The sequence below is a fragment of the Sapajus apella genome, unplaced genomic scaffold (assembly GCF_009761245.1).
Source record: "Sapajus apella isolate SASKATOON/1434 unplaced genomic scaffold, GSC_monkey_1.0 scaffold2, whole genome shotgun sequence".
Lineage (NCBI taxonomy): Eukaryota > Metazoa > Chordata > Mammalia > Primates > Cebidae > Sapajus > Sapajus apella.
The window spans coordinates 15,086,988-15,112,890 of record NW_022436942.1 but is presented as its reverse complement, the minus strand read 5'-3'; positions in this window follow the sequence as shown (position 1 = coordinate 15,112,890).

Here is a 25,903-nt window from a genome sequence, read left to right as displayed (position 1 = left end):
TCTTTGAACTATGAGAAAATACTGAATCCTATAAGGAGCTAATATCAAAACGATATAAGGAACACATACAATTCAATAGCAAAAAAACAAATAACCCAACTAATAAGGGGGCAAAGGACCTGAATAGACATTTTTCCAAAAAGCATATACAAATGACCAAAAAGTATGTGAAGAGATACTCAACACAGGTAAACATCAGGGAAATGCAACTCAGAACACAATATCACCCCACACCCACAAAAATGCCTACCATCAAAGTTAAAAGATCACAAATATTGTTCAGGACATGGAGTAAAGGAAACTCTTGTGCAGTTGGTCAGAATGTAAACTGGTACAGCCATTACACATAGTTGTGTGAAGTTTTCTCAAAAACTGAAAAAGAGAACTATCATATAATTCAACAATGTATGTGTGTTTGTGTGTTTATCTATCTATCTATATATATATATATGTTTGTGATTCTGTATGATATATATGTATGGGTATATTATATATATGAACAATTTATTCATACATATATAGAATATTATTCGCATTAAACATGAAGGAAATCTTGGTACTTGTGTCAAGTTTGATGAAATTGGAGAACATTATGGTAAGTGAAATAAGCCAGATACAGAAAGACAAATACTGTTTGAGCTGACTAACTAGTGAAATCTCAAAAGAAAAAAATTAATTCACAGTAACAGAGAGTATATGGTGGTTGCCAGACACTGGGGAGTGGAAGAAAATAGGAAATGTTGGTCAAAGGGCAAAAACTTACAGTTATAAGGTAAATAAGTTCAAGACCTAATGTATAGCATGTTGACTATCATTAATAATAATGTATTATATACTTAAAATTTTCCCAGAAAGTAGATCTTCCAGTATTCTTACCACAGAAAAAGAGATAACTATGTGAGGTGATGCATATATTAGTTAGCTTGATGGTAGTAATTATTTTACAATCTACATGTATATCGAAATAAAATATTGCACATTTCAAATATATATAATTTCTTATTTTTCAATCATACCACAGTGAAGCTGTGGAAAAAATACCTCCCAAAAAAACCATATGCAGGAGAATAAAGATGGAGAGATGCATCTGCCTCCCATTTCGCCTCTCTTCTTGAACGTAAAAGTGAACAGTCATTTTGCAAGTATGTAGTAACAAGAATGAAGATAAAATATCAGTATATGAGAGGTGTTCAAGATGGCTGACTAAAAGCATTTTACGCTTGTCTCCTCTGCTTAGAAGAAGCAAAGCAATTTGTAGTCAGTCACATTTAGAGTATGTTGTTCATAACAGAACAGTGAAATTCAGCAGAGAAATGACAGGGGACACCAAAAATGGGGAGGAAGGAGGAGAGACAGCTTACCTGGATGGAATCAGCTGGGAGCCAGGAGTGACTTTCCAACATGGGAATGGGTAAGAGATTTCCAATAACCATGGGAGAATGCATCATCCCTATTAACCACTGAAAGTAACACAGAAAGCTGCTAGGAGACCGTGGGATAGAACCATCCCCAGAAAAGAAATTGCATTGGGTCCCACATATTATCTGAGACCTAAGCAGCTAGAGCAAGGTGCCATTGTCAAACCTAGCCTCTGGCAACCCAGCAGCACCAGGAATGAGGCATCATAGAAATTCGGGCTGTCATTCCTAGGACGGGGAAAGAGTCAGGAGCACTCTTGCACCCAGGGGTAGGAAGTGAGCATTACATTGCCAAGACTTGAGGTGGTGACGCAAGCCGATCATGATTTCCCACTGGGACTTTGTTGCAACCTGGGTGTGAGATCCTGCAGCCAGGGTGGAAAGTAATTCCCACCAGTACTAGGGCATGAAGAGACATGTATTCCTTGACCTCTAGCCAAGGCAGTGAGCATTGACAGAGACCCCGTGCTCTCCAGTGGTGGGGCTTCAGTACAACTGCTAAAGCCCATCATGCAAGCTCTCCGTGTAGAGCTGGAGGATTAACCTGCCTCTATTCTACATGCTTTGTACCTACTTCCACCGTTAGGGGGCCTGAGCATAACACTACACAGCCCAGCATGGCCACATACTTCTACAAAATAGCACATAGCCCTGGGGTCCTGGGGATTACATAATACAATCCACCACCTTGAGCACCTAAACACTTCTCCCAGGGACCTGATGTTGGGCCAAAACTCCTGACAACTACCATTTCAGCTGGTATCTACCTGCAAGTGACACCTGTGGGCTTGAAGACTGGCCTGCTCAGGCCATTACAACCACTTCCAACATCAACACACCACTGGGGACCCCAAGATACATCTTGTCACTTCTACTCTTTTTCCCCATGGCACACTGACTGCCAAGGAGGCTGAAAATCTGCCTGTCCACTCAGTCCACTACTGACTACAGCATCCAAGCAAGCCATCTAGAGGCACAGGTGCCAGCATACACCACCCTGGGACACAAAGACAAGCATGCTGAGCACAGCACTGCCAACTACGGGGCCCAAAAACTAGCCCACTGCCATCCTAGTCCCCAGCACAACTTCACCACAGCTTCTACTAATAACCACACCCTAAACAACCATGGAAATCAGGTACCATTAATGCTGTTTGCAGCCAAATAAATCACACAGAGGTTGCATTGCTGCAAGCACCCAGAATCGAAACCAAAATGTCCTGTCCGTACAATACCATAGATTCAGCTTTAGGACAAAGTCCTCCCATAGAAAAAAGCAACTGTTACACCAGATGCACAGGTAATGGCATAGGAAACATGGAATAACAAGGAAATGTGATACTTTCAAAGAAACACAATAATTTTCCAGCAATAGATATTAATCAAAGAGAAATTTTTATAATCCCAGATAAATAATTCAAAATATTGATTTTAAAGAAGCTTAGTGAAATGCAAGAAAATTCTGAAAAACAATACAAAGAAATTAGACAAACAATTCAGGATATGTATAAGAAATTTACAAAAGAGGTAGATATTTTTTAAAAGAACCAAATAGAAATTTCAGAACTGAAGTATTCATTGAAGGAGATACTTCAAGGAATACATGTGAAAGCTTCAATAATAGACTAGATCACACAGAATTTAAAAATCTCAAAACTTAAAGACAGGCCTTTTGAAATAAACCAGTATGACAAAAGTAAAGAAAAAATAAAAAAGAATGAGCAAACCCTTCATAAATTTAAGACAATACTAAGAAACCAAATATATGAATTACTGGTATCCCCAAGTGTGAAGAAAAAATGAAATTATTAGAAAATCTATTTAACAAAATAATAGATAAAAGCTTTCCATGGCTAGCAAGAGATTTGCATATTTAGATAGAGGGGGCTCAAAGAGCCCCAGGTAAATAAAATGCAAAAACCACATTATAATCAGACTGTCTAAACTCAAAGACAAAAAGCAAATCCTTTTGCAAAAGAAAGCTACTGAATCAGCTATACAGGAAAACCCATCAAACTAACAGTGAAATTATCAGCAGAAACCTTACATGCCAGAAAAGAATGGAATGATATATTCAAAGTGCTGAAAGAATAAAACCTATCAGCCAGGCATACTACAACCAGCAAAATCAACCTTCATAATTGAAAAAGAAACTAAGCTTTTCTTAGTCAAGCAAATGCTGAGGGAATCTATTACCACTAGACTGGTCCTATAAAAATGCTCAAGAGAAGCCTAAACCAGAAGCAAAGGATGGCATTCACCATCATAAAGCACACTCAATAAAGTATAAAACTCACTGGTAAAGCAATCCCACAAAGGAAGAAAAGACTTAAATAATCCCATTACAGAAATCCACCAAACTATGACAAACAATAAGAGAAAAAATATATATAACAAAGAATATATAAAATGACCAGAAAATAACTAACAATATGACAAGAACAAGGCTTATATATCAGTAATAACCTTGAATGTAAATGAACTAAAGTAATCACTTAAAAGATAAAGAATAATTGAATGGATTTTAAAAAATAATTAATTTTAAGCCATTTAAAAGAAACTCACTTTACCAGAAAAGAAACATACAGACTGAAAGGTAACGTTAAAGGGATAGGAAAAGATAGTTCATGTAAATGGAAACCAAAAGTAAGCAGGGATTACTACACTCAGAGAAAACAGACTTAAAATTGAAAACATTATTTTAAAAAGACAGTATGGTCATTACATAATTTAAAAAGGATCATTTTAGCAAGAAAATATCATGTTTCTAAATATATATCTACCCAACACTGGAGCACCCAGATTCAAAAAGCAAATATTACTAGATCTAAAAAGAAAAATAGACTGCAATACACTAATAGTGAGTGACTTCAGCAGCCCATTGTCAACAACAGAGAGATCTTCTAGACAGAAAATCAACAACAAAAAATTGAACTTAAACTGTACTTTAGAGCAAATGGACCTAACATACATTGACAGAACATTCTATTCAACAACTGCAGAAGATACATTCTCTTTTCATCAGCACAGGAAACATTCTCCAGGATACACCTTATGTTAGGCCACAAAACAAGTCTCAATAAATTTTCAAAAATCAGAATCACATCAACTATTTTCTCAGACTACATTGGAATAAAACTAGTAATTAACACCAAGAGGGACTCTTGAAACTATACAGATGGTTGAAATTAAAAAACATGCTCCTGAATGGTCATTGGATCAATGATGTAATTAAGATGGAAATAAAGTGTTTTTTAAGCAAATGAAATGCATATACAGCATACCAAAACTCTGAGATACAGCAAAAGCAATACACAAAAGACAAGTGTATAGTGATAAATATCTACATCAAAAAACTAGAAAGATAACAAATTAGCAATCTAAGAATGTACTTCAAAAAACTAGAAAAGCAAGAAAAAGCCACACCCCAAATTAGCAGAATGTTAAATGCAGTGAGTTTCAAATTTCTCTTCAAAGAATCAGTATGCCAGGATGTTCAGTTTCTGTGTTCTTTGTTCTCCATTTTAAAGCTTAACTTCCTCACTCTCTTCCTCTCCTTGCCTCTAGTTTTAGCGAACTATCTTCCCACCAGCTCTAATCAGTAGTTCATATCTGTACCCCTGGTCACCTGTTCTGTTCTGAGTCACCCCGGTCACCTGTTCCACCCTGAGTCACCTCTGGTCACCTGCTCTGACCTGAGTCACCTTTAGTTATGTTTCATAACCATCTTTCCTGCCAAAACTGTTCATCCCACCACTCTGGCTCATACCTTTGCTCTCTTTAAAATAGCCAATCAGAATTAGCTTCGGCTGTGTGGTCCAAACCTAGCCAATAGGGGAACAACACAGCAGTAGAGGCAACCTGTGTCAGGGATAAGAATCCTTTCCCCTCTCCTGCTCAGGTGTGCTCTTGCCATTGCTCCAACTGTGAGAGACACCCTTCTATAGAAGCAAAAATTGCCTTGCTGAGTAAGTGTATGTTCCAGCGCTATTTTCTGTGTGGTATCAAAAACTGGCTTCTAATAATCTGATGGCCTGTCCAGGGATCCCATTCTCCTCCAAGGAATGAGTATTTGGTCACCTCTCATGGGAAGATGTGTACTATTGCCTCATTGCAGTGGCCTCAGGGTAAGAGATTGGGGACCCACCTGGTGTGACAAATAAACCTGGACTTTCAGCAATGTGGAAAGAAACCAGCCAGCAACCTGCGGGAAAGGATTCTCGCATACTGTGGCGACATAAGAGACATCATAAAGGCAACAAAGTAGTTCCTTGGTGGTTGGGATATTCTGGAGGTTGAATGTGCATGTCAATAGTATGAAGTACTACTGCTCTGAGAAGTGAATAGGTCCTATCTCAGTTCCATGGTCACCTCATGCGGCTTAGGTTGGATCCTGCCATAGGATTATATGGGCACACCAATGCCAAGAGGGACCTAGATCTCCTCTAGGGGAGAAGTCAGAGTGGATGAAGCACAAAAAGAGTACAAGAAGCCTCCAGCAAATGGGGCTAAAGGATAGGCAAGACATTTTTAATATGAGAAATTGAGCCCAATAGCCCTAGCAAGCCTCTACAGAAGGATGGATGAGACATTTCTGATATGAGAGATTGAGCCTAACTGGGATCCAGTATGGGAAATACCTCAAGCAAGAGAGAGAGAGCAAGAAGGATAAGGATGGTAACAAGGATATTCCCCTTGAGAGCCACCTAGGTCTCATGTTAAAATACTGGAAGGATAATGAAAGGACTAAACATAAGATAAAGCAACAAACGATGAAATATTTCTGTTTTATTTGGTCTCAGAAACACATCCTCCAGCCCTCAATCTTTTGACTAAAGTTTGAGTTGAATGAGGATGTAATGTATCAGCTTCTAATTTAATATGTTAATGATAAAAGTCTAGTTTCTCAAGAAAATCTGGACATGCTCTTTGTTGGAAACAGGGATCTGTCCTCCTTTTTCTCTTAAAAACAACTATGGAAGAACCCAATCTGGCACCTCAAAATGAAAAGTCAGAGGAGCCAGTTCCCATGTGTAAAGACTTCAGCACATGGGATCCCTAGACCATTTCCTTCCACCCAGTGTCCCTAATCCCTCTCCCCAGGTAGCCACTGCCACCACAGATCCCATTCGAGATCCTTCACCAGTCCATATTATCCCTTCTCATTATAACCCTGACTCTTGGGAATTACCATCCCATGAGCCTGTCCCTTCCCAGCTCAAATACTCTTCTTTAAAAGGACTCTAGCATGAGGTAGAACAATGTAAAAAGATATTCAGAATTCCCCATTTCCCTTCACACCTAAGGAGTCAGCCCTGACTCTCTTTCCTTCAGGGAAAGAGAACCATTGGCTTTGTAAATGCTCCCTTGACCAGTTCAGAAGTCCAGAGTTTAAAAAAGGAGCTTAAGTCACTACTAGATGAGATGACCCTTATGGAGTGGAAGATCAAAGTGATCAATTTTTAGGACCTCAGTTATACACTTAGGTAGAGTTAATGTTCATCTTGGACATCCTATTTTCAGGGGAAGAAAGTAGTATGATTTATAGGGCTGCTATGGTAATTTAGGAATATGAGCATCCTCCCAGTCAAAATGTTCCTACCATAGACCAGAAATTCCCCACTCAAGATCCCTAGTGGGACAATAACAACATGGATTAGCAGGAGAACATGCAGGACCTAAGTGACATGATAATAAAAGGAATTCGGGAATCAGTACCCCAAACACAAAATCATTCTAAAGTATTTGATATACAACAGGAAAAGGATGAAGGGCCTATGAGATTTCTAGACAGAATGAAGCAGTAAATGAGACAATATGCAGGCTTCAATTTGGATGATTCCCTTAGGCAAGGAATGTTAAGACTCCAATTTGTCTCTGAAAGTTGGCCTGACATTTGAAAAACAATTACAAAAGATAGAAAATTGGAAAGACCACCCCCTAAGTGAACCTCTCAGGGAAGCTCAAAGGTATATGTGAGGAGAGATTAAGAAAAGCAGAAACAAAGGACAAAACTTATGTTATCCCCCTTCCAAAAGATGGTTCCAAACCCACGTACTTCTAGAAAGAGCTTCAAGGGAGCCAGAAACTATAAAGGGTCAAAACTCTCCGTTAAAGGACACCAGCCTCCATCTGGAGGACCAAGGCCCTCATTTATCAGGCCCCCTAAAGGGTATGAAGCTGTAAGGTCAAAGAATCCCAGAACTCAGAGGGAAGAAGGGCAAGACAGGTGCTACAAATGTGGAAGAAAGGGTCACTTCAAGAGAGAATGTCTTGAATTAAGAAAGAAGAAAGAAGCCCTTTTACTCATGACTTTCAAGGAAGAATGGGGGATCAGGGGCTATGTCTCTTTTATCTTCAGTCCCACCAGGAGCCCTTGATAAACTTAGAGGTGGGACCTAAACATTAGCTTAACACCTTTTTAAATGACTCCAGAGAGGCCCGTTCCTTCATTTGCTTCTTCCTCCCAATAGTGCCTATTTTACAGAAGAACTTTTAGTCTCTGGGGTGAAAGGAGAAGGTTTTAAAGAATAAACTTTAGAGAACACAGAAGTTAGATACTAGGATCAATTAGCTCATATTCAGTTTTTGTTAATCTCTGAAACAGGGACTAACTTATTAGAAAGAGATTTAATGTTAAAGTTAGGCATGGGCCTACAAGTCAGCACAAGAGGATTTCTCACCTCATTAAACCTATTCACCACTGCAGATAAAAAATGTATTAATCCTAATGTCTGGTCCAAAGAGAGAAACCGAAATTCCGAGTCCCTCCAATCCACATCAAACTAAAAACCCTTAAAGGAGTAAGGAGGAAGCAATACCACATTCCTCTAGAGGGCAGGATAGGGTTGAAACCTATAATCGAAGGCCTTACAAAAGATGGGTTTCTTGAGCCCTGTATGTCCTCTTATAATACCCCAATGCTGCCAGTCAAGAAATCAGATGAGTCATACCAGCTGGTACAGGACCTTAGAGTTACAGGAAATAGTTCAGACTACCCACCCCATTGTCCCCAGTCCTTACACCATTCTCAGAAATTCCATATAAGCATCAATGGTTTAATGTAATAGATTTAAAGGATGCTTTTTGGGCATGTCACCTGGCTGAAGATAGTTGAGATATATTTGCTTTTGAGTGGGAGAATCCTCATTTAGGGCAGAAAAAACAATTTTGATGGACAATCTTGCCCCAGGAGTTCATGGACACCCATGATTCTTTTGGACAAATTTTAGAACAAGCATTAGAAAAAGTTGTCATCCCAAAACAAATTTGCTTGCTTCAGTACATTGATGATATTTTTATATCTGGTGAAAATATAGAGAAGGTAACTGACTTTTCTACACATATTCTTAACCATCTGCAGTTCGAGGGGCTAGGAGTCTCAAAAGGAAAGCTTCAGTATGTACAGCCGAAGTTAAAGATTTAGGCCACTTAATAAATGCAGGCAAGCCATGCTAGGGTCTGAATGAGTTGAGGGAATTGTGTCCCTACTCTTGCCTCAAACCAAACAAGAACTCAGAAAATCTGGGGGAATAGTTGAATAATGCCACTTATGGATTGACTCATATGCACTACACAGTAAATTTTATAACAAAAACTTGTCCAGGAGAAGCCCGATCATCTCCTGTGGACTTCTGAGGAAGTCGATCAAGTAAAGGAGCAGAAAGAAAGGCTCATAACTGCCCCCGTTTTAGCCTTACCCTCCCTAAAAAAGCCATTCCACCTTTTTGTTAATGTTGACAGTGGAGAAGCTTTAGGAATGCTTACTCAAGAACACAGAGGCTGCTGGCAGCCCGTGGCCTTCCTTTCAAAAGTCTTAGATCCAGTCACTGTAGATGGCCTCAATGGATCCAATCCATTGCGGCTACAGCAATATTAGTTGAGGAAAGCAGAAAGTTAACCTTTGGAGGAAAATTGACAGTAAGCATACCTTATCAAGTTAGAGTCATCTTAAACCAGAAAGCAGGGATATGGATTACTGACTCAAGAATTTTAAGGTATGAGGCCATTCTGTTAGAAAAAGATGATTTAACATTAACCACTGATAATTCTCTCAACCCAGCAGGTTTCCTAACAGGGAATCCAAATCTAAGGAGAGAGCACACATGTTTAGATTTAATTGATTACCATACAAAGGTTTGACCAGACCTAGAAGAAACTCCCTTTAGGATGGGAGGACACTTATTTATAGACGGTTCTTCCCAGGTGGTTGAGGGGAAAAGACACAATGTGTATTCGGTAACTAATGGAAAAACTCTTGTAGAAATAGAGTCAGAAAAATTGCCTAACAGTTGGTCTGCTCAAACTTGTGAGCTGCTTGCACTCAGCCAAGCATTAAAGTACTTGAAGAACAAGAAAGGAACCATCTATACCAATTCTAAATATGCTTTTGGAGTGGCATACATTTGGAAAAATTTGGACTGAACGAGGTCTCATTAATAGTAAAAGTCAAGGCTTTGTTCACAAGGAGCTAATCACCCAAGTAGTGAATAACCTTCTGTTGCCAGAAGAAATAGCTAGCTATTGTCAATTTTGCTGGACACCAGAAAAGCCTTCTTTTGGAAAGTTGAGGAAATAACCCAGCAGATCAGATAGCCGAACAGGCTGCCATCTCTTCTAAAATGTCTATTTTTCACTTAACTTTCTACCTTCCTTCTCCTAGCTTAATCCACATTTTCTCTTCCACTGGAAAAGAAAAACTAATAAAAATAGATGCTAGAGAGAATTCAGAAGGAAAATGGATATTGCCAAATCAGAGAGAAATGTTATTGAAATCTCTTATGAAGGAAATCTTGACCCAACTACATCAAGGGACCCATTGGGGACCCCAGGCCATGTGCGAAGCAGTTCTCAGAGTTTATGGGTGTATAGGAATTTATACTCTGGCCAAACAGGTTACAGATAGTTGCTTACTATGTAAGAAAACTAATAAACAAGCTATAAAAAGATTACCCCGCAGGGGAGGGAAAAAAGGATTATCCAGGCTTAAAGCCATTCCAGAGTATCCAAGTTAATTACACAGAAATGCCTCCAATAGGTCATCTAAAATATTTACTAGTGACAGTAGATCACCTCACTCACTGGGTCAAAGCTATCCCCTTTTCAAATGCAACAGCCAATAATGTAATCAAGGCCCTAATTGAAAATACAGTACCCAGGTTTGGACTTACAGAAAATATTGACTCAGACAATGGGACTCATTTCACCACACGCATCATTAAAAAGCTGCCTCAAACATTAGGCATTAGATGAGAATACCATATTCTCTGACACCTACCTTCATCAGGGAGAGTTTAAAGAATGAATCAGACTTCAAAAACCACTTAACCAAATTAGTTCCAGAGACTTGGTTACCATGGACCACATGCCTTCCTATTGTCCTGTTGAGAATCTAAACTGCCTTGTGGAAAGATATTAGTCTTTCTCCTTATGAGATGATCTACAGATTGACTTATTTACACTCCATTGCTAAAGTTCCTATCTTTGAAACAAAAGATCAATTTCTTAAAAATTATATACTTGGCCTGTCTTCTACTTTCTCTTCTCTTAAAACTAAAGGCCTCTTAGCACAGGCATTGCTCCTGGAGTTCCCAGTGCATCAACATCAACCTGGGTATCACATTCTCATCAAAAGCTAGAAAAAGGAAAGCTCCAACTGGCCTGGGAAGGACCTTACCTAGTGTTCCTAACTACTGAAACCACAATCTGGACAGCAGAAAGAGAACAGACCCATCACACCTGAGTCAAGAGAGGTCCACCCCCTCAAGAGTCATGGGCCATAGTCCCGGGGGAAACCCTACCAAACTAAAGGTAAGAAAAGTTTAACCCTCCATTTATTTTATTACTCCATCTTCTTTCCTTGTTCTACTGCTGACTACCTTGTTATTAATGTAACCAGGTCACCTTTTCCTCAACAATCACATTTGATGCCTGTCTCGCCATACCTTGCGGGGATCTCCAAAACCAAAGGCAACTGGCCTCCTCTGAAAAATATCTCTGTCTTTCCAAAGTAACTTCTTACCTCCACAAACCTGCTTCATAGAAACTAAGTCCCTCATATTTCTCAAATTTTGTGAACTCAGTGAGGATGAGTTTCCAGGACGGTACTATCCCTCCTGGGATTACATCCTATGTACCACTGAGGAACAAGGATGGACTTCCCCAAAGGGCTGCACCTCCCTAAAACTGTATTTCTGTTTCACCAGAGAAAGTGTTCTTTCTGTCAGCAGTACCAATGCAATCCAGTGCAGCTCTCTATTTTTACCACTATCTCTACTAATCCTGACAACACTTTATGTTGTTTTTATGGCATAGGAGCTAACTTGGCCAGCACAGACCTCATATGGTCTGTCTAAATGCATTTTATTAATTTCTTATCCTCTTCACCCCTTCCCACTCTTCTCTTTTTAGATCTTCTTCTGATCAAACTGTCATCCCTTCCATACCCCATGATAGGACCAAAGTATGTGTTGTAGAAGTAAATGATTTAAAACAAACTTTAGCAATAGAGACAGGATATCAATATGCAAATGCCCAGTTGGAATGGATCAAATATTCCATTCTGAGGTTAAACGAAAGCAATTGTTATTCTTTTGCACATGGCAGGCCAGAAGCCCAGATTGTCCCTTGTCCACTAGGATGGTCCTCCAGTAGACCAGGCATGGACTGTATGATAGCGCTTTTCAGGATTCCACAGCCTGGGGTAACAAGTCATGCCAAGCTCTCTCTCTGCTATATCCCAAATTTCAACACCCTGTGGGTTACCCCCCAAGGGCCATCCAGCTTCCATCTCCCTACACTAAGTTCACTTCATATCTCTCATGACAAAGAGGAAACTTAGCATTCCTTGGAGACCTGAAGGGATGCAGTGAGCTTAAGACTTTTCTAGAGCCTACCAATCAGTCAGCCCTTGTTTATCCCTGAGCAGATGTGTGGTGATATTGTGGTGGACCTTTACTGGACGCTCTGCCAATTAACTGGAGCATCACTTGTGTTCTAGTCCAATTAGCTCTCCCTTTTGTCCTGGCATTTCATCAACCAGAGGGAGAAAAAAAATGCAACATCATAAAGCAAAAGAAGCCCCTTATGGGTCTTTCGATGCCTAAACCAGATAAGAACACAGGAAAAAAAAAAAAAAAAAAAAAAAAAAAAAACTATAGACCAATATCCCTGATGATCATAGATGCCAAAAAAAACTCAGCAAAACACTAGAAAGCTAAATCCAACAGCACATCAAAAAACACACAATAATCAAGTGGGATTTATACCAGGGATGCAAGGATGGTTCAACACATACACATTTAAAAATGTGATATATCATATCAATAGAATGAATAACAAAAACCATCTGATCATCTCAATAGATGCAGAAAAAGCATTTGATAAAATTCAACATCCGATAATGATAAAATCATACAATATATTAGGCATAGAAGGAACATACCTCAATACAAAAAAGGCCATATATGAGAAACCCATAACTAACATTACACTGATTGGGGAAATGTTGATAGCATTTTCTCTAAGAACTGGAAAAAAAAAGGATGTTCACTCACACCATTTCTATTTGACATAATATTGGCTTGGTCCAGAAAGGCAGGACAACTCAAAGGGAGGGCTTCCAGGCTATAAGTAAATTTAAACTTTTCCTGGTTGACAATTGGTTGAGCTTGTCTAAACACCTAGGATCAATCAAAGGAAATGTTCAGGTTAAAATAAAACATGAAAAGATTGTGGAGACCAAGGTTCTTTTGAAGTCTTACAGTGGCTGACCTTAGAAACAATAGATGACAAGTTTTTCCTATTCAGATCTTTAAAAGGTGCTAGACTTTTAGTTAATCTCTTTAGGATTAAGAGAGCCTGGAAGAGAAAGATCTAGCCATGTTAATACAAATTCTTTATAGATGCAAATTTTTCCCCAGAAAAGACAGCTTTGCAGGGCCATTTCAAGATACGGCAAATAAACCCGTTTTGGGATAAAATATGTTGATTTTCTTCCTTGTCTTGTAATGTTATGTCAGAGACAGGTTGAAAAGTAAGTCACCATATAGGGTTTAAAAAAAACCCCATCTGATGAGAATTTATGGTTTGTAAGGCATGATTTCCTAGGCCCCTGAGATAGGAATTTAGTCAGGATTTTCAAAATTAGAGCATAGTCCTCAATTTCAACATGTAAACAATAGAAATATTATTAACAAAAATTTTATAGTTACTTTTGTATTATGACTTTCAACTCCAGTGTAAATTTTATCCTTACAGCACATCACAAATGCTCCACAGTCACATAGGACTATTCTTTACAATGCTGCTCTAGACATGAACTCCTTGAAAGCAGGAATCATGTTCTCCTCAATCTTGTATCTCAAACATAAAGGTGCTTGATACATAGGAAAAACATATGTGTTTAATAACTAACTTAATTTCAAAGTTGTAGCTTTTATAGTGCATATTTCCTCAATGTTTCCTCTCCATACATTTTGAGAACTCTCATGTCAGTATTTCCATATTCGCTGCCAGCCTTTGTTAATATAATATGGAATTTGCTACTCGGTTATGTGATCTGCTACTCAGTTATTTTTAGTAGTCTCTCTTTACTCTTAGAAATAATTTGTACATTGCAATAGTTTTATTAAGAAATTAATAGCAATAATTTAGATCATTGGTTTTCTTGTTCAAAGCCAGTCACTCATTTGTTTCTCCTTTTATGCTACAATAATTACCAAAGTTACATTATTTGTCACATCATACTAGGTTGTAGAAGTAAAATACAAAAACTCAAACAAATTTCTACTCTCTTACTTTATTATTATAATTTTTTTTTTTTTTTTTGAGACAGAGCCTTGCTCTGTTGCCCAGACTGGAGTGCAGTGGAGTCATCTTGGCTCACTGCAATCTCTGCCTCCCAGGTTCAAGTGATTCTCCTGCTTCAACCTCTCAAGTAGCTGGAATTACAGGCTCTGTTACTATTATTTTCATTCCATAAGACCTTAATTTTTTTCTCATTCGTCTTGTAAAACGTGTAAAAAAAGGTACCTGAGTGATACATTTCATGTGTCCTATAATAATTATTAATATATTTCTGTGGATGCCAACTTGACAACATCTGCAATTTTATATTGTTATCCCCTCTCCTGAAAAATGTGTATATATTGCTCCATTATCTTCAAACATAAACTGTCATACAGGAAACATCTGAGCCCAGAATGATTGCTTTCTATTAGTATTGTTTTACCTGAGTAGTGCTTAGATTATTCCCTTCTAACACGTCAATTTTTTTTTTCAGAATGTCTATTTTATTTAATTTCCTCTGGAACATGGTGAAGTATTTTAATCTTTGCCAAGGCTCAAATCTTTTTGTTAGTTCTGGAAATACTTCTTCTGTTTTTAATCTCTGATTTCTGTTTATTTGTTTTATTTCCTTGTTTTCTCAACTTAGTAATACTATATATTGACTTCCTAAGCCAGGCATGAGTATCATATTTTTTCACAGCTATGTAATTTATTTCACATTTTCTTCTGTACTTAAAGGATGTCTCAATTCTCCTCCACACAGAATTGCATACAGTTGTGCTATTGGGACTAAATTTTAACCTACACTTCATTTGCCAAACAGCGTCCCCTGAGAGGAGTTGAAGCCACTGAGAGCTATAGCTTGGTCTTAGTCTGTCATTTATATGAGAATCTTTTTCCTAATTCATCAGCCCAGATAAAGTACCTTTGCCTAAATTGCATAAAGTAGGCTCTAAAATTATATTCCACAGAGGGTTTTTTTTTCTATTTTTCGTTAATAATGTGTTTTAACTTCTTATTGGTCTTTCTGTGTCTCTATCAGATCCATAGTTTTACTAAGCCTGCATCTCAATTGGTTACCTAAGTGTTTATAAACCTGCCAGATTACACTCTAATTATTTCTTCCCACTCACTACTGTTTTTCTGTTTTCCTTCAACATTTGATTATGAATATTTAAGAAGTATACAGTAAACACACTCATACCCCAGGACTTATATCTACAATTAACATTTCATATTTTATCACATATCTCTCCCATTATTCACTTCTCTATTAACTAGCATCCATCTTACCTTTTTTTGATAAGTTTCAAAGTAAACACTAGAATGCCTCACCAGAAGCCAGGCATTTACTAGAGCTTAACATTTCTTTATAGTTTTTTTCTTGGATATTGTTTATATATAATGACATGATATATAAATATTGTTTATATATAATGACATGATATATAAACAATACCCAAGAAAAAAAACTATAAAGAAACAAATAAGCACAAATCGTTAATGCTTATTTGTTATTTGCTGAGTTTTGACAACTTCATGAACCTATGAAACCAAAGTCCTTATCAAGAATTGGGATATCACCATAAACTCACAAAGTTCGCTGGTTCTGCCTTTCAAGTCAATCCCTGCTCCCACCTCCAATTCACATAATAAATATTACCAGAGAGTATGCACTCGTATGTCTGACTTTTTTCATTCAATACAATGTGTGGGGGCTCTGCTTGTTGTTGCATAAAATAGATCTTTCTCTTTTTATTGTTGAGTAGTATTTCATTTCATGAATACAACATAGTTTGTTTATCCAGACTCCTACTGATGGACAGCTGGGCTATTTCCAGTTTAGGGCTATTTTTTTTTATTAATGCTAAGAACATTATTATAGAAGTGTTTTGTGGACATATGTTATCATTACTCCTAGGTGCACATTTTGGATTGAGATTATTGGATAATAGGATGGGTCTATGTTCAGTTTCCTTAAAAACTGAAAGATCTTTTCCAAAGTGGTTTTACTATTTTACAGCCCAGCCAACAATATATGAGAGTCAGTTTACTCCACATCCTTGCTGAGGTAAATGATTGCAAGTCTTTTTAATTTAAGTCATTCTAGTAGTTATGTACTTTACATTTTTTCTGAGGGCAATGATATTGAGCACTTTCATATCACCCATATATCTTATTTTATGCAGTGCCTGCACAAGTCTTTAGCTCATTTTTATTGGATTTTTTTTTATTATTAGGCTGTATATGTGAATGAATAACATTAGTCTCCTTGTCAGATATGCTTTTTGAGAATATTTTCTCTCATTCTCTGACTTTCCTATTCAGTTTTCAAATGTCTGTGGATGAGTGGGATTTTCTAACTTTGAAAAAGGCTGATTTATTACTTTTTTATGTAATTATGACTTTATTATCTCAAGAAACCTACTGCCCAAATACAAGGACATTTTCCCATGTTTTCATCTACCAGCTATAGGTTTTTAGCTTTTCAATTTAGGTGTGCAGTCCAGATTGAGTCAATGCATCAATATTTGTGTATTTTGTAATGCAAGAGTCAAGGCACATATTTTTTCAGTAGGTATCCCATCTTTTTCAGTATATGTTGAAAAAGCTTTCCTTTCAACATTATATGCTTTGACACTTTTGTTGAAATCAAAACTTCACAAATGTGTGAATCTATTTATAAATGTGTGAAATACGATTGATCTTTAGGCCAACATCACACGGTGTTAATTACTATACATTTTGATGAATCAAAAGATTGATTTGGGGAGAAGTGACACCTTAACAATATTGTCTTCCAATTCATGAACAAAGTTTATTCTCCATGTATTTGTGTCTTTTAAAATTTATCCTACAAATATTTTGTAGTTCTCAGTGTAGATGCCTTGTACAATAATTCATTTGCACTGAAATTTATTCCTAAGTACTTTGCTACAGCTATTGTAAGATAATTATTTTTCTATTTCATTTTCCAAACTTTTGTGTCTAGTATCTAAAAATACAATTGATTTTTATACTGAACTTGCTAAAATTACTTATTCTAGTAGCTTTATGAAAGATTAATATGTTCTACATAAACAATCATGGCATCTTTGAATAGAACGTTTTATCTCTTCATTCTAATGTTTATGCCTTTTGTTTCCTTTTCTAGCTTTACTGTGTTAGTCAGGACCTCCAGAAAAATATGCCACAGAACTGGTGAGAGTAGGAAGACTTATGCCATTATTTTAGCAAACATTTTTTTCTATCGACTTATAGTTTTTCTGGCCTTCTGAGATTGTTATATACATATGCAATTACACAGGTAGATATTGTTCCACAGATCTCTCAGCCCTATTCAATTGTTACTTTAAGACTTTTTATCTCTGTTCTTCAGATTTGATCCTTTTCACTTACTTTGCATTCAGTTATTGTTTCTTTTTTTCAGCAATTGTTTTTCTGTATTCTCTCAAGCATATTTTTACTTTGTTACTGAGCAGTCATAATGGCCGCTTTGAAATGTTTGTCTGCTAATTTTACCATCTAATTCATGTCTCTGTTGACTCCACTTTCTGTTCATAATAAGTCACAGTTTTTGTCTTAATCTGTATTAATACATACATACAAATTTTGGATTTACAATTAGCATTGTGAATGACACATTGTTGAAACAATACATTCATTTCTTCTGAAAAATATTGATAAAAGTTTTAGGAGGCATTATCTTGGGTGAATTCAAATCCCAAACTCTGAAGTATAACTTTAGATATTTTAGCCTCAGTTGAGTTATTAGGATAGAGTCTGCCCCCATGCATATAGTTCTAGGATTAGGTAGAGGTTAGGGCAGAATTTATAGAGAAGATCTCGGGGTACCCCTGTCTGGCTCTCTCTTTTCTGAACTTTCCCCTTTCACTTTCTAACTTCTGTAGGTCCCTTGATCTCTGTCTTCAGCCCAGTAACACTGGTCACTGGACTGGTTCTTCAGTCCGATAATACTGCAGCTGTTTATTTGAGTTGTAGCAGCCCTGCATGATGCTGACTGGAGTCTGTCCTGAGGATAAAACTCTTTAAATAGTAGAAAATGTACCAAATATTTCATTTTTCAAATCAAGCTCCCTCCAATATCTGCCAGTTTTTGTTCATGTCATAGTGACTTCAAACATTTTTTTTCTATTTTGTCAGAATTTACAATTGTTATCTGCAGAAGAGTTTATGTGAGAAGAACTGTTGGATATTATTACCATAAGTCAAATGTATGTTTCTTTATAATGTTTTGTTAAAGTAACTTTGTCTCCTTCTCTGTAGAATTTTCTTCCTTTTGCACTTTTTGATTGCACCCTAGTGGACTAGTTTAGCATATTTCTCTGTCCTTGGCATGTACTATAAATTGACATTTGGATCCAGAAACTTGATACAATTTTGTTTAAAATTATTTTTTACTATACTATTATAATTCTTTCATGGTTTTGTGTCTTCGGTTAAGTATCACATAATGTCTCATTTTCTCTCTTTTGAGGATGTCAGCAGCTATAGATGGTCAATGCCTAGATTCATTTTATAAAGTAATGTTCTTTAACTTAGACACTTATGCATGGATAATCACAATGAGGCAGGAGAATAGAGTCTGCAGACCGGGAAACTAAAGCTGTTTCATGTTGACTTCCTAGAACTAAATAGAAAGGAAAACCCCAATTTTCCATGCCTAAGTAACAAAAGGACCAGAGGCTACACCCTTTGCAAATCCCCCACCTTTTCTGCACACCAGATGGAAAATTGGCTGTCTGCAACAAATCAGACTGATTGTGGGCTGAGTCATCATTTGCATAGAAGTATAACTTTGTAACTTCACCCTAGCCTCTGATGTTTGCACAGAAGTGTGACATTTGTAACTTCACTTCAGCCTCTGGTTGGCTACTTTGGGCAACCAATCAAACTGAGTGTAGGCCCTGACTTCATTTACATGAAGTGAGCATGATGTAGCCAATGGGAAACTTCTAGGGGGTATTTGGGCCCAAGAAGATTCTGTATCCCGGCCCTTGAGCCGCTGCTTGGCCCATTCCCACACTGTGAAGTGTACTTTTGTTTTCAATAAACCCCTGCTTTCCTGCCTTTGTTACTTCATTCTTTCTTTGCCTTGATAAGCATTCATCCAATACTTTGTTCAAAATGCCAAGAACCTAGGCAACATGCAGTCATGACCCTCTACCAGTGACAATATCTGAGTATTTTAAACTTCACTAAGCATTGTCAAATGCGCTCTATACAGTAAAATTTCTATTTAGACTATCACTGACAATAAGAAAGAAGTACTGTTTATCTACACCCTAATGGTACATCATTTTGGTATAATTTTTAAACATCATTTTTTACAGGTGAGAAATATATCCAACTGAGGCTTTCATTATATTTAGTCACAAATGAAATTAACCTTGTTTTCTCAGGATCTTTCTTGTTTTGTGGGTTCTTTTTTTAGCTATTTGGTGTTTCTTATTCTATATCTTGCTTCTCATTTGGCCCTTTCTTGATTAGATCATATGATTTGTCCTTACTGATTTGTAAAAGTTCTTGATATATCGATTTTAATCATTATACATATCTCTTGCCAGTTTTCTTTCACTATGTAATTTGAAACAATTGAATATTGTGGTACGCAGGATAATAGCCCCTCAAAGATGTCAATGTCCTAATGCCTAGAATATCTAAATACAGTATGCTACATAGCAAAGGGGAATTAAGGCTACATATTGAATTAAGGTCGAATATCTGCTGACTTTAGGAAGACTGGCCTAGATCCACTTGGTGAGCCTGGTTAAGGACTCACAGGAGTCCTTAAAAATAGAAGAGAAAGATGGAAGAAAAGGTCAGAGTGATGCAGTCTAAGATTTACTCAACTAGTTGCTGGATGTGAAGATGGAGGAAGGGAGCCATAAGCCAAAAAATGCAGGCAGACTGTAAAAGCTGGAAAAAACAGCTAGAAAATCCCTCCCACAGCCTCCAGCAATGAAAGCAACCCTGATGATACCTTGATTTTTCGGCCAGGAAAATTTGTCAGAGTTTTCACCTACAGAACTATAATATATTTGTGGTGTTCTATGCCGCAAAGATTGTGATATTTGTTGCAGAAGCCATAGAAAACAAATAAAAATATGTAAAAAACTCATAATATACAGATGATGGTAGCATAGTATAATGAGCCATGCTGTGCCCTAAACCTAGGTTTTTAAAAAATTAAGTCATGGCCAACATTATTTATAATACCCATATGTACTGTGTTACAATCCAGATTATTTTGAAGTAAACCAGACATTGCATTATTTCTTCATAAATATTTCAGATACAATTATAAATGATAAGCAGTCTTTTTGAAACATAACCAAAATATTATTTTATACCTGAAACTTCATAATAGTACTTAACATCATAAATATTGTCCATGTCATTTTTTTCTTATACTTTGTTTGATATATGCATTCAAATGAAATCTGTTCTTTGCAACTGGTTGATAGATTGTTTATTTTCATCTACAGGTTCTCTCTTCCTCTCTTTTAATCTTGTTTGTTTGCTTGTTGATATCATCATGCTCTTTATTCTGAAAACCTTTTATAGTCTGGATTATGCTGATTATATATCCATAGCATAGTTGAAAAAGTTCCTCTATGCCCTGGAGTTCCTTTATATTTGTAGTTAAGTCCTGAGGTTTGATGAGTTTCAAATTTCTTTCTTTTTTTTTTTTTTTGGTAAGAATATTTCATAATGTTTTCTACTTCTATCTGCAGACATATAACATATAATTCTTTTTACTTGTTTTAAACATGTTTACTAAAATGTGCTATCAAACATAAAACTTCATATGTATTCAAACTAATGTATTTTCACATATTGATTACAGTAAAATGCAAATTTATTATTTTCTTTATATTATTAAAACCATAGAATCCTTTTCCGTTTTTTGTTTTTACATATTTGCAGGGTGCAAATGTAGGTTTCATATTTGCATATGTTGTGTTGAGAGAAGAGGCCCCCACTTCCTTGGCCACATTTCTTTGTCTTGCACCTTCCTGATAAAAGGGAGGATAAGAGAGATAACGTAACAGGAAGTCGAAATCAGCAGTCAGGTAACTTGCTGATGCCACTGACCAGGCCACAATGAGGCCCAGAGGCTGGGAAAATAACACCTTTCTTGGTAACTAGCGTTTAGGTTATTATCTATAAATCTTGAAAATGTTGCAAAGAATGTTATCCCTGCTGCCCAGAGCCCTGCACTGAGTCACATATTCCACATTCACAGTACCCAGACTCCCTTCCTGGAAATTCCTCTCCCAACTGATGAATTATTGCCTTTGTCCAGTTCTTGTAAGCCTTTTCCCTTGACCCTTCCCGTGCACGCTAAATATGAACTAGCAAATCAATGAAGTCAAAGACTGTGAGGTCAAATGTCCAGGTAATGGGCAATGACACAGTTTCACCTCAGTTTCTCCTTTAGAGCTGTAAGCCTATAAAAGGGAAAGGAACCACTTATTGGGGAGCTCAGCTCTTGGGACATAAGTCTGCTGAGGCTCCACAGCTGATTAATGGTCTCTTCCTTCCTCACTCTGGAGTCTGAGTTGCTTTGTTCGTGGCTCATCCTGTTAAATTTCGAAGTGGCGAAGTCTGGAGTTTTAAATTACTGATCACCTGAAGAGAGAACATTGTACCCATAGGTAATTTTTCAACCTTTACTACCCCCCACCCACCCACTTTTTGTAGTCTCCATTGTACATTTTTCCTGTGTGTTCATGCATACTCACTGTTTAGTTTCCACTTGTAAATGAGAACATGAAGTATTTGACTTTCTGTTTCTGAAGTTATTTCACTTTGGAAATAACTTAGAAATGGCCTCCAGTACCAGCCATGTTGCTGCCATAATTCATTAATTTTAATGGCTGAGTAGTGTTTCATGGTATCCATCTATCTATCTCACATTTTTATTATTGAGTTCTCCATTGATGGACACTTGTGTTGATTCCATATTTTTGCCATTGTGAATAGTGCTGTGATAAGCATATGAGTACAGGTATCTTTCGGATGTGATTTTATTTTTCCATTTGAGTATAAATCCAGTAATGGAATTGCTGGAACAAATAGTAGTAGAACTTTAGAATCTTCAACTCCACTTAACTCCGCTCATCTTTTGTGTGCTTTTGTCATGCATTTAGTTCTACACAGAATTAAACTGTATACCTCACTGCATTTTTTAAATGAGTATTCTCTTATATGTATCCAGATTTTTTTTTTAGTTTTTCATTCCTTTTTGAATTTTTGCATCCAATATTCTTCTGCCAGGATTCTCTTTAGTATTTCTTTAATTGCAGGGTGGCCTAAAAGAATGCTTTTACTTTTTGCTTGAAATAATTCAATTGCAATTTTATTTTAAAAAGTATTTTCAATGAGCACAAAATTCCAGCTTGTTGGTTCTTGTTGTTTGTTTCTAGCATTTTAAGTTTGTCATTTTATTGTTTCTGGTTTTTATTGTCTTTACAGAGAAGTAAATTATCAATCTTATTGTTACCTCCTTGAGGTAATGTATCTTTTATCCTGTGGCTAAATATACCATTTATTCTTTATCTTTATTTTTAAAAAGTTTTACTATGATGTGCCCACATGAGTTTTTTTATTTATTTATCTTATTCGGGAATTGTTGAGTATTTTGAATTTGTTGATTGGTATTTTACACTGGTTTTAGAAATTTTTCAACTATTATCCTTTCAAATATTGTTTCTATATATTTCTCTTTTTCTGCAACCACATTACATATATTTTAAATTTTTCAAGCATATCTCAAATGTTTCTAGTTGGTTTGTGTTTTATTCTTTTAGTTTGCTTCTGCTGTATTTTTGATATTTTCTATCAACCCGTCTTTTAACAAACTCTTTATTCTGTTTTGCTGAATGTTTGTTATAATCATCTGAGTTCTTAATTTCAAATTTCAGATATTATTTTTTTAGTTCCAGAAAGTCCTTTGATACTCTTATAGATTTTATTTTCTGGTGATATTCTCCAGTGGCCTATCATTTTTTAAATTTCTATAATGTATTAACATAATATTTTTAATTGTCATCATGTAATAATATTATCTGGATCATCTGTGGGTCTGTTTCTAATGTTTGTTTATTTTGATTATTTTTTTATTTATCTTGCTTTCATGTCTAATAAATTTTTATACCACAATATACTTGCTTATAAAAGAACTATACAAGTTCCAGGAAATAATATACTTCATTAGAGGTGATTTCTATGATAAATAGATAGTGTAAGTATATATTGTCTTTCCTTTCTCTGTTAGGTAGATAGTGTAAGGAGGGTATATTGTCTGTATGGCCTTTCTATACTTTCAGATTTACAGTCTAGTAAGTCTTCATCTTTTCAGCCTTAAAGAGCTGAGGGAGATTCAGTTATAATTTTAGAGGTCTTCAGTTTAGCTTTTTATCCTCCATCCTTACTTGGCTTCAAAATTAAACTATTTTGAAGAAAAGACCAGCCATGAGTTTAAATAGGCTTTTTTCTCCTATCAGGTTTTTGTTTCCTATACACCAAAAAATTGAAAGAGATTTTATTCTGCTCTTTAGAATCTTTAACCCACTTCTTGAACCTCTTATACAGGTCAAAATTCAGCAAATTTCTCATGAAAAAATCTAATCGGGCAGTTTAGACTCCTTGTGTTTCCAATGTCCTGAAAGTCTGAGGCAACCATTGAAATCTTTATTATTTTCTCTTCACCCAGAAGAGATCTTCTGTCTATACCTAGCCTGCTCCTCAGCCTAAATCTACCATAGGGCAATGCCCACAAGGGAAAATAAATAATTGTAGAAAATAAAACCTCTTCTTAGGAATTTTAACCCACCTGCTTCCTGTTACTTCTACAGATTACTAACATCTTTAAAAACATCAGGTTTTATTCTTGTTACTTCTACAGATTACTAACATCTTTAAAAACATAAGGTTTTATTCCATATAACTTGTCCAGGCTTTTCTAGTTTTTGCAGTTAAACTACTGACTTCTCATTACCTACTATATTCCATGAAAAGTAGAAATTAGTCTATTTTAATTTTGGATAGTTTTTCTTAAGATTTTCTGGTCATGTTTTTAGCAGCCAAATATTTATACATCCTAACCAATCATTCGTTCATCCAACACCTATTTATAGAATACTGATTAAGTAGTTGTTTTCTTGATTATGATTTCTAGTATAAATTATTTTCAGATCTAAGTACTTCCTTGGAGTCTTCATCATAATGTTTTGTTGTTTTGTGTGGCAATTTTTTTTCCCACAGCTTCATGGTGATTTAATTGTTTTTGTTCTTTCTTTTCAATAAGGAAACAGTAACTTGGCTCAGGAATATAAGTAAAAAGATAATAAATATTATCCTTCATTCACTCATTATGTATTAGGCTATTACACAAAGACTACTATCTGCTTAGTGTAAACAGATACAGAAAGCAATGCATGATCCATTTACATGGATCCATAGGAATTCATCTGGTTCACCTTTGTGGAACAAAGGCAAATCTCTGCCCTCACTCTTTGATTCTCTATCAGAAACAGAAATAAACTGTTTCAGTACAGCACAGCATGCAATTCTTAAGAAAGAAATTGGCTTATATATTTATATAGGCTTATTATATGCAAGATCACACCTTCAGGCATGTACTACACACACACCTTTCATCCTCCACTTCCAGCTATACAGCTTTAACAAAAATTATATCTAGCACAATGCCATATCCTAATGTGCACCATCTTCAACTCCCTGCTTTATTGCTTCCTAGCAGATGTGGATCCCAAAGTATGTAGAATGTACAAACGGGTCCCGAAGAAGGGATGTTCCTGATTCTGCTTTAGAAACCAGTAGTGCATCTAAGGGATTGATTGCCAATTTTCTTAATGCTACATAATCTGCATCACAAAACTAGAAGCATATAGAAAAGAACTGAACCCACTTCAGAGGAGATAGGCCTACACAATGTCAAAATGCCAAAATATGTCATGCTGTTCTCTCTTGCTTCTGCTCATTTGATCTGTGGTTATTGTCATTTATCCCCAGTTTCATTCAAATGGTATTCCTAAATTCAGTTAATTTCAGATAAAATTAATCAATGAAAACATTAATTCATTTTATACAATGTAATTAAAATGATGATAATTATAAGATAGCAATAATAATAGTAGAGGCCAATATTAGTTGCATACCAGCCACCATACAGAGTTCAAATATTCCTAATTACTTCCTCCCTTAAAGAGAAGCACTGATAGAGGTAGGTAAAGTATAAGGGTTCCATCTTGCAATGCTCTCAGGGGCAGCTTTTTGAGTAATAGGGAAAGCAATTAAAAGTTCTGCTTCTTTGCATCCTGGGCTCTTTCCCTTTTTCTGGAATAGCAGGGACAGCATCTTTTTGGAGTGAATATTTTGGATTCTTCTTTGAGAACTTGATCCTTGCAACCCCTTAAAGCTGATACAGAGTAGCTATTAACTATTTTGGAATTGTTTCTTGTCCTGGGGTAGCCTAGAACAGTAGTTTCAACAGAAGGCAATTTTGTTCCACAGGAAATATTTTATATACTGCAATGAGTATGACAGCCCTCTACAACAAATAATTATTCATCCCAAAATATCAATATGTTAGAGTTGAAAAACCATGGCCTACAATTACCAGATTAAAGAAGAAGAAAAAAGTA